Source organism: Apteryx rowi, unplaced genomic scaffold (genome assembly GCF_003343035.1).
Source record: "Apteryx rowi isolate R43461 unplaced genomic scaffold, aptRow1 scaffold_23, whole genome shotgun sequence".
NCBI lineage: Eukaryota > Metazoa > Chordata > Aves > Apterygiformes > Apterygidae > Apteryx > Apteryx rowi.
The window spans coordinates 500,425-513,615 of record NW_020448641.1 but is presented as its reverse complement, the minus strand read 5'-3'; positions in this window follow the sequence as shown (position 1 = coordinate 513,615).

Here is a 13,191-nt window from a genome sequence, read left to right as displayed (position 1 = left end):
CTCAGAAAATGTCAGTGAAACAGTGATAATGAGATATGGTACTATTTAAGAGCGACTTAAAAGGTCTGGAGAAAACACTGGAATAAATGAAGTATTCTTCAAAGCAAAGCTATCAAGCAGAAAACATGTAGATAAGAGCTGGTAGAACGTAGACAACCTGCTGAGCTCTGGGGCCTTCGGGATTCACATCTGGTGTTGCTGGGAGCTCTGTATTGTCAGTTATTTATTTGGCCAACCTATTAGCATTGGTTAAAGTAGTCCCCCACCCTCTCATCCTTAGCTGCTCACTGCTGCCCTGTCCCTTTTGCCAATATAACTGTTCTTGCAATTGCACTTGGGAGTTAATTTGGGGAAGGAACTCTCCTTTTTTTTAAAAGAAAAAAGGGGGGGGGTAAAAACCCCTTGGTTATTGCTGGTTTTGTCCAGGGTGTTTTTCGGCGAGGCCAGGTCCCCGCTCTGGTTGTGCATGGTCCCCGAAAGGGCGGCAGGAGCCTGAGTGGACCAACGACGTGCCGGGGCCTGGAGCAGCACTGGGAGATGCCACGTGCCGGGGCCACGGAGCGGGATGAGCCGTGGGCAAGGAGACCAGCAGATGCGGCACATAGAGCCTCAGTTTTCCCCATGGAGGGACAGTGGCTGCAAGAGGTGGTGTGGAGGGTTAGGAGGAGAGAAAGCTTGCACCTAGGCAAACCCCAGCTGGCATGAAGCTGTGTTTTAACTTCTGAGTAGGTGAAAGGGCAGATGTGTTTTAACAAAAATGATTTTTTTTTAGTTCAATCTTGTTAGGTCAGGGCTTTATGAAAAATGAATATGAATACCCCATTGGAGCCATTGTTTATAGTATTATGCAACTGTATTACATAACAGTTACATAAATTTTACAGATTTCAAAACAAATCTTTCCATACACATCAAGACTTCATTTCCTGAGAAATGTGTCTGTTCAGATACATAGCTCTTTCTAGAAAGTCTCAAGTCAATTATTATCATTAAGCAAGTGATTACCATTTTGAAGTACTACATGGGAAGACAAGGTGTAAAAAAACTTAGTTGCTGGGGCTTTTCAGGCTGAAGTTGCAGTGAAGTTGACCTAATTAGACAATTTATAGCTATTCAGTTGCCTAATTTAAACCAGCTGCACTGTAGGTCTACCAAACCTCCCATTTTTACCTCTCCTCTGCCAAGTCTTGCAATTGCAAATTTATTATATATTTTTAACATTACTGGAGCAACATTCCTTTTTTTTCCTTCAAGGCTCTCATTTTAGTCATCACAGTGCATTGCAAAGAAAGCTGAATTATGGTTTCATAGAGATTTTCAGGTAGAAAAGCAGCTCAGAAAGTCAACTGATACAACTCACCTCTTTTTCAAGTGAAGTATCCTAACAGACTGCAAAGTGTTCTGGTGGAGCTCCTCAGCCACTGGCATATTGTCTCTTTGCTACCTGAAAATACCTCTGCAAGACCATAATCATAATTTGTTTGCAATAAATCCACCTTAGCTACTGCCCATCTCATGTGATGGAGAGCAGGTATGGTGGCTAGGTAGTGTCTAGTGTCTGAGGCTTCACCATCAGCATCAACTGAAGCTCAGCAAGGATTCTCTTACTGTATACCCAGCATGACCACATCACGCATGGAGATTACTCAGTGTCCCCTCCGTGAGTAACGTATGCTGCGTGTTGCATTTGTCCAGTCTCTGGTCACCTAGGTCTGCTCTGGGATTCTTCCACTGAGTTCTGTCACATTTACATTGTCTTTTTAAAAACTATGCATTTAATATGTAAATATCTCTATGCTCCAAAAGCAGACTTGGCGTCATGCACTGCAAGACTGATTATTCAAAATATAGGGTAATACTGACCTTAGCTCTGGCCATGGAGCTGCTCTTGTGTAGCGTTCATACCACAGAGACTCTCAGAATTAAAAATTCAGGTCTTTAAAGCACTGAGCAAGTTGCATCGTCTATGATGAGAAGAATCACACTTGCGGAGATGCATGGAATCGCCCCAAGCTTGTGAAGGAGAGGTGCGATGGCAGCACGGTCCTGCCAGCAGTGCGAGCAGTGAATCACCGTGCTGTATTTCACAGACAGGATAAAACTGTTGTTTTGCAGCGCGGTATCTCTTTGGCATGTGCACAGCAGCAAAGGGATGAGTCTTCTCCTCCGAACAGCAGGGAACTGCTCGTTTAAAGCCCCACGTCTACAGGCAGTGGGAGGTTGAGGCAAGATGAGCCTGTTGGGAGCTTCCTCGGGAAGGAGGATGTTTGCTTTGGGACGCTTGCCCGACATGAGTGGGTTATGACTTGTGGCAGTCCTTGCAGCAGACATGGGCCGCGGGAACGGCTGCGCTGGGGCCTCGCGCACCATCAGGGCAGCATGGTGCGCGGGAGAGGAGCACGCTGCTGCCGTATGGGGCTCTGCTCCGTGGTTGCTTCCCCGAGCCCGGCGCGCCGCGGTTGGACCGGAGTGCTGCTCTCAGAAAGATAAGCAGCCGAGTGCAAGGTCTGTGGGGAAGGAGTTTACAACGTCCTTCCGAGGAACTGGGGCTGTTGGCTGGTCGCCCTCGCTGCTGACGGCTGGATCCTGCTTCTGCTTTAACCTTTGCGATTTCAGCTTCTACCCACCTGATATGCGAGGTTAAAGGTCACTCGACTAAGTGATATATTTACCTCGTGAAAATAGTTATAGATCGGGATTAAGTTACTTCGTCATCTTCTCTTCCAGTTCTGCAAACGGTCCCTCCTGTTGTCTCAATTCCCCTTTACTTCTTGGTGCCTCTGTGCTATTCGGTTGGGTTCAAAGGGATCGGCTGGGAAGTGAGTTGCTAGTGCACATTAGATATTGAGCAGTTTAATTTGGAAATCCTGGGTGGAAATGCTCAACATTGTGAGCTTAATGTGTTTTTATATTTAGAACTGGTACGATTCTAAYCGTCTTGGAGAAACCGTGTACGAAAGGGTATGACCCATATAATGAGGTGAAACAGGCAGTCTCGCTGGGAGAACASTCTGGCGCAAACGTAGATTATAGGCATTTCATTAGTCCAGTGAATTACCCTATTTTTAAATATAGCCTTCCTCTCGCCAGCGGGAACCAGCTGGACTATCGAAACGCTCTTGCCCTGGATTGGAGGCGTTGCCCATTTGTCCTGCAGCGGCAGCAGGCAGGCTCCCTCCTGAGCCCGCTTCTTCCGACGCCGTCACTCTGGCAGGGATTTTGTGCGTTGGGAATGAGAACGGGCGTTTCACCACCCGCCTGTCGTGTAACGTAACAGTGAACCTTGAACGCTGTGCGAGCCGCTACGGACAGCAAGCACCGGCTGGAATGTTTGAGATAAGCTGCTATTCTGTAGCGTAGTYTCTAATATTTAAGTGCTGTGAAAGGAGCAGCTGACAGCTCGGATTAATCCAGCATTTGAAGAATGAATATTATTTCCTCTGTATTGCACCACCTCTGGGAGTCAGGGACGTATCTAAGCCCTCCCTGCGGGCGTGAACCCTTCGAAGGCATTTGGATCTATATCAAGTTAGGCTGATCAGAGATGAAAGTAAAAGAAATCTTGGCTGATGTTTTTTAGTGCAGTTCTCACCAAGTGAGGTGGTTGATAGGAATGCAATGAAAAAAGCAAAGCGGGGCCAGAGCAAGATTACAGCCATGCTCTCAGTCAGACRGAAAAGTTGTAATCTTGGAGCTCGCCAAGGGTCCGGACAGAAGGGCTTGATGCAAAGTGGATATAAATACTCAGACACTTCCCTAGCTGCCCAAGCAGCTCTGAGGAACAGCTTGGAGCTCCTGGGGAGCTTCCAGCAGGTCAAACTCCTGCTTCGAGCACTTCCCAGATGTCTGAATGGCAACTGCRGTTTGTGACAAGTAGATCTTAATGTGGTCTGCTCCGTATGTTTATGCTCCTAGGAGCCGGTTGGCCTCTAGACTTGTGCCGCAATCGGAGTTGCGTCCTGGTGTCGCTGGCTGGGACGCCGGTGGGGAGGAGCRGTCGTTCTCACTCCCGGACGATCAGAGAGATGCTGTGAGTTCAATCCTGAGGGAGTTACCCTTCCACCTCCCAGTGCCTCCCAGCACCTCGTGCCGTGGCCAAGGCCACCCTTCTGCTGAGTGACCTCAGCTCTGGAGGGTGAAGCTGGGTTTGGCCCTGCTCTTCAGGGCAGGCAACACACTTATCCCACCATGGGAGCAGATAACCAATGGACCAAGTTATTATTTGGAGATAATGTTTGCTTTTTTCCTCCTTGTAGAGGAAAGGTGAGATGGAGACATGCTACTGATCTCATGAATTAGGGATTCGGATCCGGGGATAGGTCTCCTCCGCTCACCATGATGTCACTTGAATATTGGATTTTAATATGTTCCCGCTGTAGCCTGCGGAAGGGAGCAGGAAGCTGGTTAGAGAACAGGTACTTTGCAACACCTGGTGCTCCACAAAATGCCTTAAAACCTGGTCCAGGGTTTCTGCCTCCGCATCCCCTTTACAACAGCATCAGGGCCGGGATTGTCCATTGCATAAAGGCTGGTTATTTCTGCTTCTCACGCCGGCTTTAGTAACTGGTTAACTGCAGTAACTACTCACTGTTGCATCCACTGCAGTTGTTCCCGATCTCCTCGTTCCTACCCGAGGAGGAAACACGCGGTATAGCACAAAGACGAAGCTGGAGATGTGAACCTAGAGAAAGTCACGTTAGCAGGAAGCAGACGGAGTTYCAGGGCTGAGCAGCCCGTGTCAAAAGGCACCCGCGAGCGTGGGAGAAGTGCCGCTGTTCCCRCAGGGGTGAGCTTGCTATTGCTGGGAAGAGGCTGAATTGCTATCGGAGAGTGTCATGTCGTATATGGTTTTGATTCATGAGCCCTGTAAAGCTGGGACGGCTCCAGTTGCCACATGGAGATATATATACACTTCCGTGACCCCAGGCCAAGGGTGTTTGCTGCCTGCAAGAGCTGGGTCCCGTGCGGTGCTGGGTACCTCCCTTCCAGCTCTGCCATGACCATGGATCAGTCACCTCAAAACCCTCTTCCAAGGGTCCCGCCGGCTTCTGAAGAAGCGTTACGGTGATGACACAAATGCATCGCATTTTGTTTAAAAGGGGAGCAAAGGCGAAGAGGGCAGAAATTGCCCCATCGGTTGCTCTCCTGGGGGCAGAGCCTGTGCCGCCCTGCCCGCGGCRAACCTGATGGGAAGGCGGCTTATGGGGAATGGGGGGAGTCTTTAATTTATCCCTCTGAACGGCACTTACTGCTAGCCCGGCGTCTAGCGTGCGTGCCGTTAACACCTCACCCCCAGCACGAGCATGTGAATGGTGACTTGTTGAGGATTTTAGCCTTAACTGAATGACCAAAAATCAGTGCTGTCAAATATAAATGTTTATCTAAGTATCTCTGAGGAGAAAGAAGAGGGGTTACTGCTGCTTCCAAAAGTCTCTCTGACATTTTGCCCCTATTTCCATGTTAATGCACACACTGATCTCTGTAGAACGAGGGCTTTTTTTATTGCTGCCCCTGAAGTATAGGCCAAGTGGCTTTTAAAATGTTTCAGTTGTAATTCTTTTCTGCTAAAAGCAAAAGGAAATAGCTGAATCGGTGATTGTTTGTTACTTCTGAAGAGGCAGAGCAAGAGCAAATATTCTGTAAACACCTTTTCATTCCAACAGTGTCAGATATGGTTTTCCACATAGATCATAACTGGCAATTTACTGTAAAAGCAATTGAATTGCTTTAATAACCCTTCTGCAGTAAAGTGACAGATCATAAATAGTAAACCTGTCTGAGGAGGAAATTGCAGGTATTCTGACAGTCTGCAGCATCCTAATAGAGAAGATGAATGCTCTCTGAGGCTGCGGTGGCTCAGTCACAGCTATTGGTATTTCCCTTCCCCAAACTCCGCTACGTCCATAGTTCGGTGTCAGCGATCTAGTGCTGCCGTCACCATTTCCTTTTTTGGTTATGCAATATTGATAGTAATGCACAGCAAAAACCACGCTTTCCTGAGCGCCAGCGTCCGTCTGGACCACCGCTATTGCGTTGCTGCTGGCGGCGTTCACCGCGCCGACYGGAGGTGGAGCTGCCTTGCCGGGGAAGCAGAACTGTCCCTTCCACGGTGCATCTGGTTTTCAAGGAAAACAAACAAGCAGAAGATTAATAGTGAAATCTTTTGATGTCTTCRGATTAGCTTTTGACAATTTCAATGCATAGCCAAATACTGGAAGAATAAGGTGGTTCTGGTATTAATAAAAGGCAGGATGGTACAGCATACCATGTGTCTTTTAGAGTTTGACTCAGAGGGAGATTTCAGTACTTTCATTAAAAAAAAAAAAAAAAAAGAACAAAATCCTCAGTCCTTTTCCTTTTTTTTCAAGTTCCACAAAGCTTGTAAATTACAGAAGGCAGAGAAAAGGTGGCAGCGGTCTAGGAGAAGACACCCATGGAAATTGCATGGAAGGTGCTTCTGTATCTGCCTTCAGTCCTAGACCTCATTCTGGAAGCCAGGGGTGATGTAAACATTGAAAAGGTGTGGCATCTAAATAATATCTGTTTTATAACAATGAAAACTAGAGAAGTAAGGTGTAAAAGTGGTAAAGTATACTTGGATTCCAATATTGTCCATTTTAAAAGTACAAAAAGCTACTCAGACCAATAGCTTTGCTATGGCTGAACCTGGATGGATTTGGATCGCCTTTCCAAGCTTTTCTCTATCACCTTAGAGCTGGAATCTTWCTTTTTTAGAGCTGTGCCCGCTCCCCTGGGCTCGGCGGGTCCAGCTTCCTTGCAGACCACGGAGAGGAGATGTGTCCCCTGCTCCACRCGCTTGTGCCTGGCAAGGCTGCACAGATGGACCAGTGGCCGTAAAGGTTCAGCAGATGTTGGGCAGAGCAGTGAAGCCACCCGAACTGTGGGGCAGGAATGCGGGACTCCAGCACAGAAATTGCTGCAATGCAGCTGCTGCCTGCATCCATGGAGCTGCAGGTCTCGCTCTCTGCCCCGGTGGGACTCATGGAGGGAGAACGGGCACGGAGATGCATCGTGCTAAGGCAGGCGCTAAGTGTGCAAGCACAGGTGTGGACCAGACATGTCTGGAGCTGAGTGTGGCTGAGGCAAGAACGCTTTCAGTTAAGAGAAAACATAGCTATTTTTATTAAACCTGACTCTGCATGCTCACACGTATTTGTACGAGCAGAGAGTAGAGCTGCTCCTAAATAACGACATACCTGCAAATGAATTCACTGGCAGGACTGCTTACGGGCATGCTGAATTTTAAGTGCATGTTGCAGAAAAGCTGCAAAGAGTGAATTTTGAAAACTCAGTCTGATATCAAGGATTAGTTATTAAAATCAGGATGCAAAAGGATATCATGGGATCTATGCAAGCAATGAGGTGGGTCAGCTTACTTGAGTATTGGATAACTCTAACAAAATGTTCTCAGAAAACAAATACAATAACGTAGGCAATGATTTGGGGGAAGAAGGCAAAAGCATAATCATTTCATAGAAGATTCTGAAAGAAAAACTCTAAGTGACTTGTAGCGGGTGTAACTGATATATGAGAATACAAGGCCAAAATCCTGCTGCTCTAGAACRCTGGATCCGTTGGGACAGTGCTAGGAGCCCATAGACTTTAACAGGATTTTTCTGTTGACCACAACAKAGAAGATAAACTCTTCAGGGTTATTTGTATAACTTGTTACTTCCAAGCTTATACTCTCTTAAAGTAAACAGTTCTAAAGGCAATAAAAACAGTGCAGCTGCACCATAATCTCTGTAAAAATGACTTGTCTGTATTAAGGTTCAGTCACCACGTATATACCAAAAATAGTGTGCATACTCTCAGAAGAGCACTGTGTTCATAACTGAACTAATCTTCTGAAAAATATTATCATGCGGTTTTATTTTACATCAAATTAGAGGAAGATGTGCTGCTGCCAAGATCACTCTATTCTGGGATCTTTTTTCTCATAATAATTAGGGTTAGAAGAGGCTTGGGCGGAATGGCATTCAGCCTGAGCTTTTGCACAAGAAACAAAGCTCCCTGTGAAGGTTACTGTGCTTTTTCTTTTTTTTCCCCCCCAGAATTAACCTTTCGTTGCCTTAAAGCTCTCCCTCTCCTGATTTCAGCCAGGAGGAGAGCGCTATAATGTCTTAAACTGTTCTGTTGCGCTCGCTTGAGAAAATGTGGGCATGTGCAGGTGCCAAAAGATGACGTGAAAAAACGTGAAATGTTTACCTGTAACTTCCAATTTTTAATAGACTTCCCAAACTGTGTATTTGAAAGCTGTAATGGTTGTGCAGATTCCAATGGAAATTTCTCTTCTTGCCTGAAAAGTGCCGTACGAGCGTTCGACTGGAGAGCTGGGAACAACGCAGGTCCCTGCGGAAGGCCGAGAGTCAGAAAAGACCTTGAGATGTTTCCTCTGCTCTGCAGCCTGAGAAGGAGGCGCCTGCTTGAAGAGGACAAGACCAGCGCCGTTGGTACCTACTCTGCCAATGCACGGAGACACAGCACGAAAGAAGCAAAAGCAGGCTCAGCACTGACACATCCAGCTGCTAACTCCAATCTGCAGGGTGTTTATACCGAGCAGTTAGAGTGAATAACGCGTACAGGGTTGTGAAGAGCGCTGTGCAAGCGTTAGGTGGAGAGCGCTCATCCGCTGTTCCCCTCCCTCCTGGAAGGAAGGGTCCCCTGTCACCAGGGCCGTGCTTTGGGGAGGAAAGGCACGGTTTGGAGCGGCCACACTGCCCCGCTCCAGAACCACCGGCTGTTTTAAACTCCTGCTCGCGCATGGGGGGAACCGGCACCCGGCTCTGCCCCCGGCTCGGCGAAGACCCGTAAAATCAAGGAGCGAGCTGGCAGTAATATGGGATTCTGCGCAGCCAAAACTGAAAATTCACCGAGAAATTGCCAGAAGTGCCTGGGCACGAGAGGGAAGGTTAGATGAAGGGTAGCACGTGTCAGAGCTGGATGAGAGGCGCCGCACGCACGTGCTGGAATATTGGCAGATGATGTTAAATCCTCTGTAGGCGCAATGCCGYTGTGCTGGGAGCAAAGGCGTAACCTCCAACTAGACTAACGAAATCAAAAGTCCCTGCCGCCTGGGTCAGCCCAGAGGACCTCTGAACGCTGCTGCTCCTCGGACACGCTGGTGGCCGGCACGTGATGCACATGCTGGCTGCTCGCTCCTTCATTACGAAGCCTCTGGTTCCAGCTGCTAAAAGGAAACGACTCTGTTGTCTCGTGTACTAGCAGCATCCTTCAGTATTTACTGTTCCTTTATCTTAATTTCCAATAGTCCTGGTTATATATGACATGTTAAGGCATATCGGAGATTCCTCATGCCTGGTTCTTTGGGATTTCTTTGACAGCATTGGGTTGATGCTCTGAAACTTTCTGGCCACCGCTCTGTTTATCCTGCATATGAAGTAAAAGTCATCTGCAGCAGATTAAAGAAGTGACTCCAAGTTATTTTCCAGTGCTCCTTGCACTCTAGCCGACGTCCTGCTTGCGCTCTGCTGCTGGTGACTGGTTGCTGTTGAATAGCTGAAATCAGCTGTAGTATTTAGAGCCTTTGCACCCAGCTTGCTTGGTTACGTTGTCAGCTTTTACCTTCTGGCTTTCAGTGGCCTGGATTTTTGAAGTACATTGAATCTTCATAAATCATGATTCTTCCTGCCTATGTGTTTGTCATAAATGCATAGCATAAAAATCTTTTACTTATTCCACTGGAGCATTATTTAGCTATCTTTCAAATGCTACCTTAAAAGGAAACTTGACATTTTTTGCAAAACCCTGAACAATACTCAAATTCTCCCTTTTGCTTGCTTGAATATCTAACCTCACTCTGGCTATAATGCAAATGGTCAGCGTGTGATCACACAGCAGGAAAGACTCTGATTTCACTGTGACACTAGAGGAAATTCCGGATTTGTTTGCAGAACTAGTGAAAACTCGAATAATCTTTCTTCAGCTAGCTTTAGTATATCCATTTAATTTTTTCCATAGTCTCTCCTGGATGACTTTTCTTGGGGAAATATCTCACTGTATCCATCATGGATTTATGTATTTATTTATTTAAAGTTTGCAATTCTAGTGGAACTTTATCCTTATGATAGTCAAAACGCTTCTGGCAAGTAATCTAAATCCTGGAGCTTGTGGCCATGTATCATTTCATACTGTTAAACTACAGCTGTGATGGCGGAAGAGCTGGTATTAATGTTTTGGGACCATAACTGGAACAAGCAACCCAGTTCCACTGAAATTACCTTGGTTCATGGGCTCACTCCTGCACCTGGGTGCTCAGGCAGGCGGTAATGCTGTTAGTATGCTTATCTGATCTTAAAACCAAGCCTTTAATCAGCACTCTAGCTTGCATACCTGTTAAGCCCCAAAAGCGCAGGATGGCACAGTGCCCAACTCCTAAATGCCATAGGCAGATCATGTAAGTGGATCATGATCTGCATGGAGAATGTGACTTATCCCCAGTCTGACAAGATATAGGGGGACTTTTCTCACCTGTTCACACTCCAAATAAAGCACAATGGTTTTGTTTGCAAACCTTAGCGGCTTTGTGCCATGAGCAGGTGCTGCCCAAGCTCCTCCTGCTGCCGTAATTCCTCCTCCTGCCCTGGACCTGGTGCTGCTGCTGGAAAGTGAAAAAACAAAAGCTCACGATTAACATTTATAGAGTTTTTCTTTTCACTGTGGACCCTCTTCTGCTAACGCTGCTGGGTGTCAGGTGCTATGTGCATTTCTGGTTTTATGTGCCAATACTGTATTGCCCTATGGAGGTCAGAGGACCTCTGCTCCAGTACGTGAACTGCGATCAGAATAGACGTAGAGAGGGAAAAGAAGAACAAACCCTGTTAAGGTCCATGCAAACTGTTTGGTGCATGACTGCGAATTGCCTTCTGCCTTGGTAGATACCATTTCTGAGCCAGCTCTGGTGTGATGCTTTCTCTCGTCGTTCGGTTCTTATGCATGTCACCGGGAAGGTTATTTTTCGTTATTAAATAAAGTGGGAGTTCACTCATCTTTTGCTATTGAAAGGGAGCCTTCAAAGCACGCATTGTACTAAACACGCTCAGCATCCTGCGGACTGTGATGGAGAGGGAACTTGGTCAAATTCGAGCAGTGTGGGCAACTGGCCTGAATTGCCCTGGGCCCCCATCCCGCTTCGCCCGCGCCCCTCCGCCGCGCAAACCCTGGCCCATCTTCTCATCAGCGCGCGGCTCAGGGTTTGGTGCTTGGTTGCCGTCGTTTTGCATACAGAGGCTCTAATTAAAGCACGATAGATCCTGGCTGACACCGAAGCACGCGTACGGGGGGGCGCGTAGAAATAACATCTCCCCTGCTGTGAGCGTGTTGAATATTTATGATACAATCACCAACATGTTCTCTTTGCATCATTGGGTTTTTTTAACCCGTTAGAAAACTTTATCAGACCATTAACGACAAGGTTGCTACTTCTGCAAYATGTCCCAGGGCCTTCATTTCTTAAAAGCTTGGGCATTTAAGGATTGCACCTTACCCAAGGTACCTGAGACAGTGTTGATGGCACTGAGTGATGGGGTGAATTAAAACTATTTCCTACCTTAACTTACTGTAGACATATGACCCTTTTTTTTTTTTAAGGACCCTTTCCTAAGCAATTTAGTAATTTGTTTTTGTTGTTTCCTTAGTTTTTGTAAAAATAAAAGGTAAATTTAAATATCTTAAGCTGAAATTGGAAGCACCAAAAAGAAAACCACCAAATCATAAGCACACATGTCTAAATGTAAGGAAGATAGTTGAAGATGAACCATGTCAGCTTTGGCTTCTGCACGACAGAGGATTAGCAGTAAGCTGCCAATCATATACATCCAGCTTTCTCAGCAAAAATTTCCCTTGGTGTTTGATTCGTTCTGGGCACTGGCAATATGCGCGCCATAAAACGGAGCGGGGAGAGAAAGGGAAATCACTCATTTCCTACCCGAAACTCACGGCTCTCCCCCAGCCGCAATAAAAGAGGGAGGCAACTGCGCTCAGCAAGTGCATGTAGGGTAGACGGGACCTGGTGCAAGCGTCCGTGCCGTCTTTCATTTTATAAGTCAAAATTGGCAAGTTATTTCCCTCAAGAAGCATTTTTTTTGCAAGCTCAGCAATTTGGAGAAAATCAATTTTAATTAATCATCAACGTTTAGGTAATCTAATCCTGGCTGCTATCAGCGGGTTGCTTCAGGCAGGTCGTCTCTTCCATCTGCCAGTTTTTGTAACCATAAACCATGAAGATGCACGCTGCTGCAACACCACGGGTCATGCACGTGACATGGGACACGTGTGGTGGGAACAGCTTTCTGCCATGGCGAACACGTGATTTCCAAGAGCTGGCAGGACTGTGAAGAGTGCAGCCCTGGTTCTGCAATTCGTTTTGCCCGTTTCCAGCTTTGCGCTGCTCCGGTGTGCTGCCCGTTTTGTCTCTGCACCGAACAATCCCGGACAGAGCAATGACTCCTCAGCTAGTGGAAAATGATCCAGTGCCTTCAGTATATTAACCCTGGTCAGCACCTGCCAAGGGCCTGACCCTGTTCTTCTTCACCTGGAAGACATCCAGGGTGAGATGAGAATGTTAACAGACCTAAAACACACTGTGTAATTTTTTTTTAAAGAGAAAAAAAACATGTATGTCTAGACCTGTCTGCCGGTCCCACCAATGTGCTGCTACGCAGGAGGTGTATATCACCGGCATACTGGTCAGACCAGGTGAAGTCTGAAGCAGGCACAGAGCACCAGCAGTAGCCCTTGGTCATCCTCCATTAAGAGCAGAAGGTCCACGTGCAGACGAGCCGGGTTGGTCCTTTTACCGCAGCCAGCGGCAGGGTCTGAGCCAGCTGGAAGCCAGAGCAGTTCTCACCCCCGTCTTGTCCTCCACCTTCCTCAAAACCAGCCTTCAGCCGGTCACCAGCTGAGGTTTCCCGGCAGTCGTGTCCTCAGCAGAAGTGTCCACACTACTGCTTACAGAGCCATGAAGATCTGACGGTATTGGCCCAGGCGAGGCTGTTTTTTCGTTTTCTCCTGGCATCATCGAGGAAGTAAATGGACTGGAAGGAACAAGTTTCAGATTTCTCCTGAAAACCCTGGTTGAGCGCAGAAGACCTCGTGTTCATTTCTGATGACATCCCTGTGCTTAAGTGACTTGGAGAAAGTTTTGGCTGA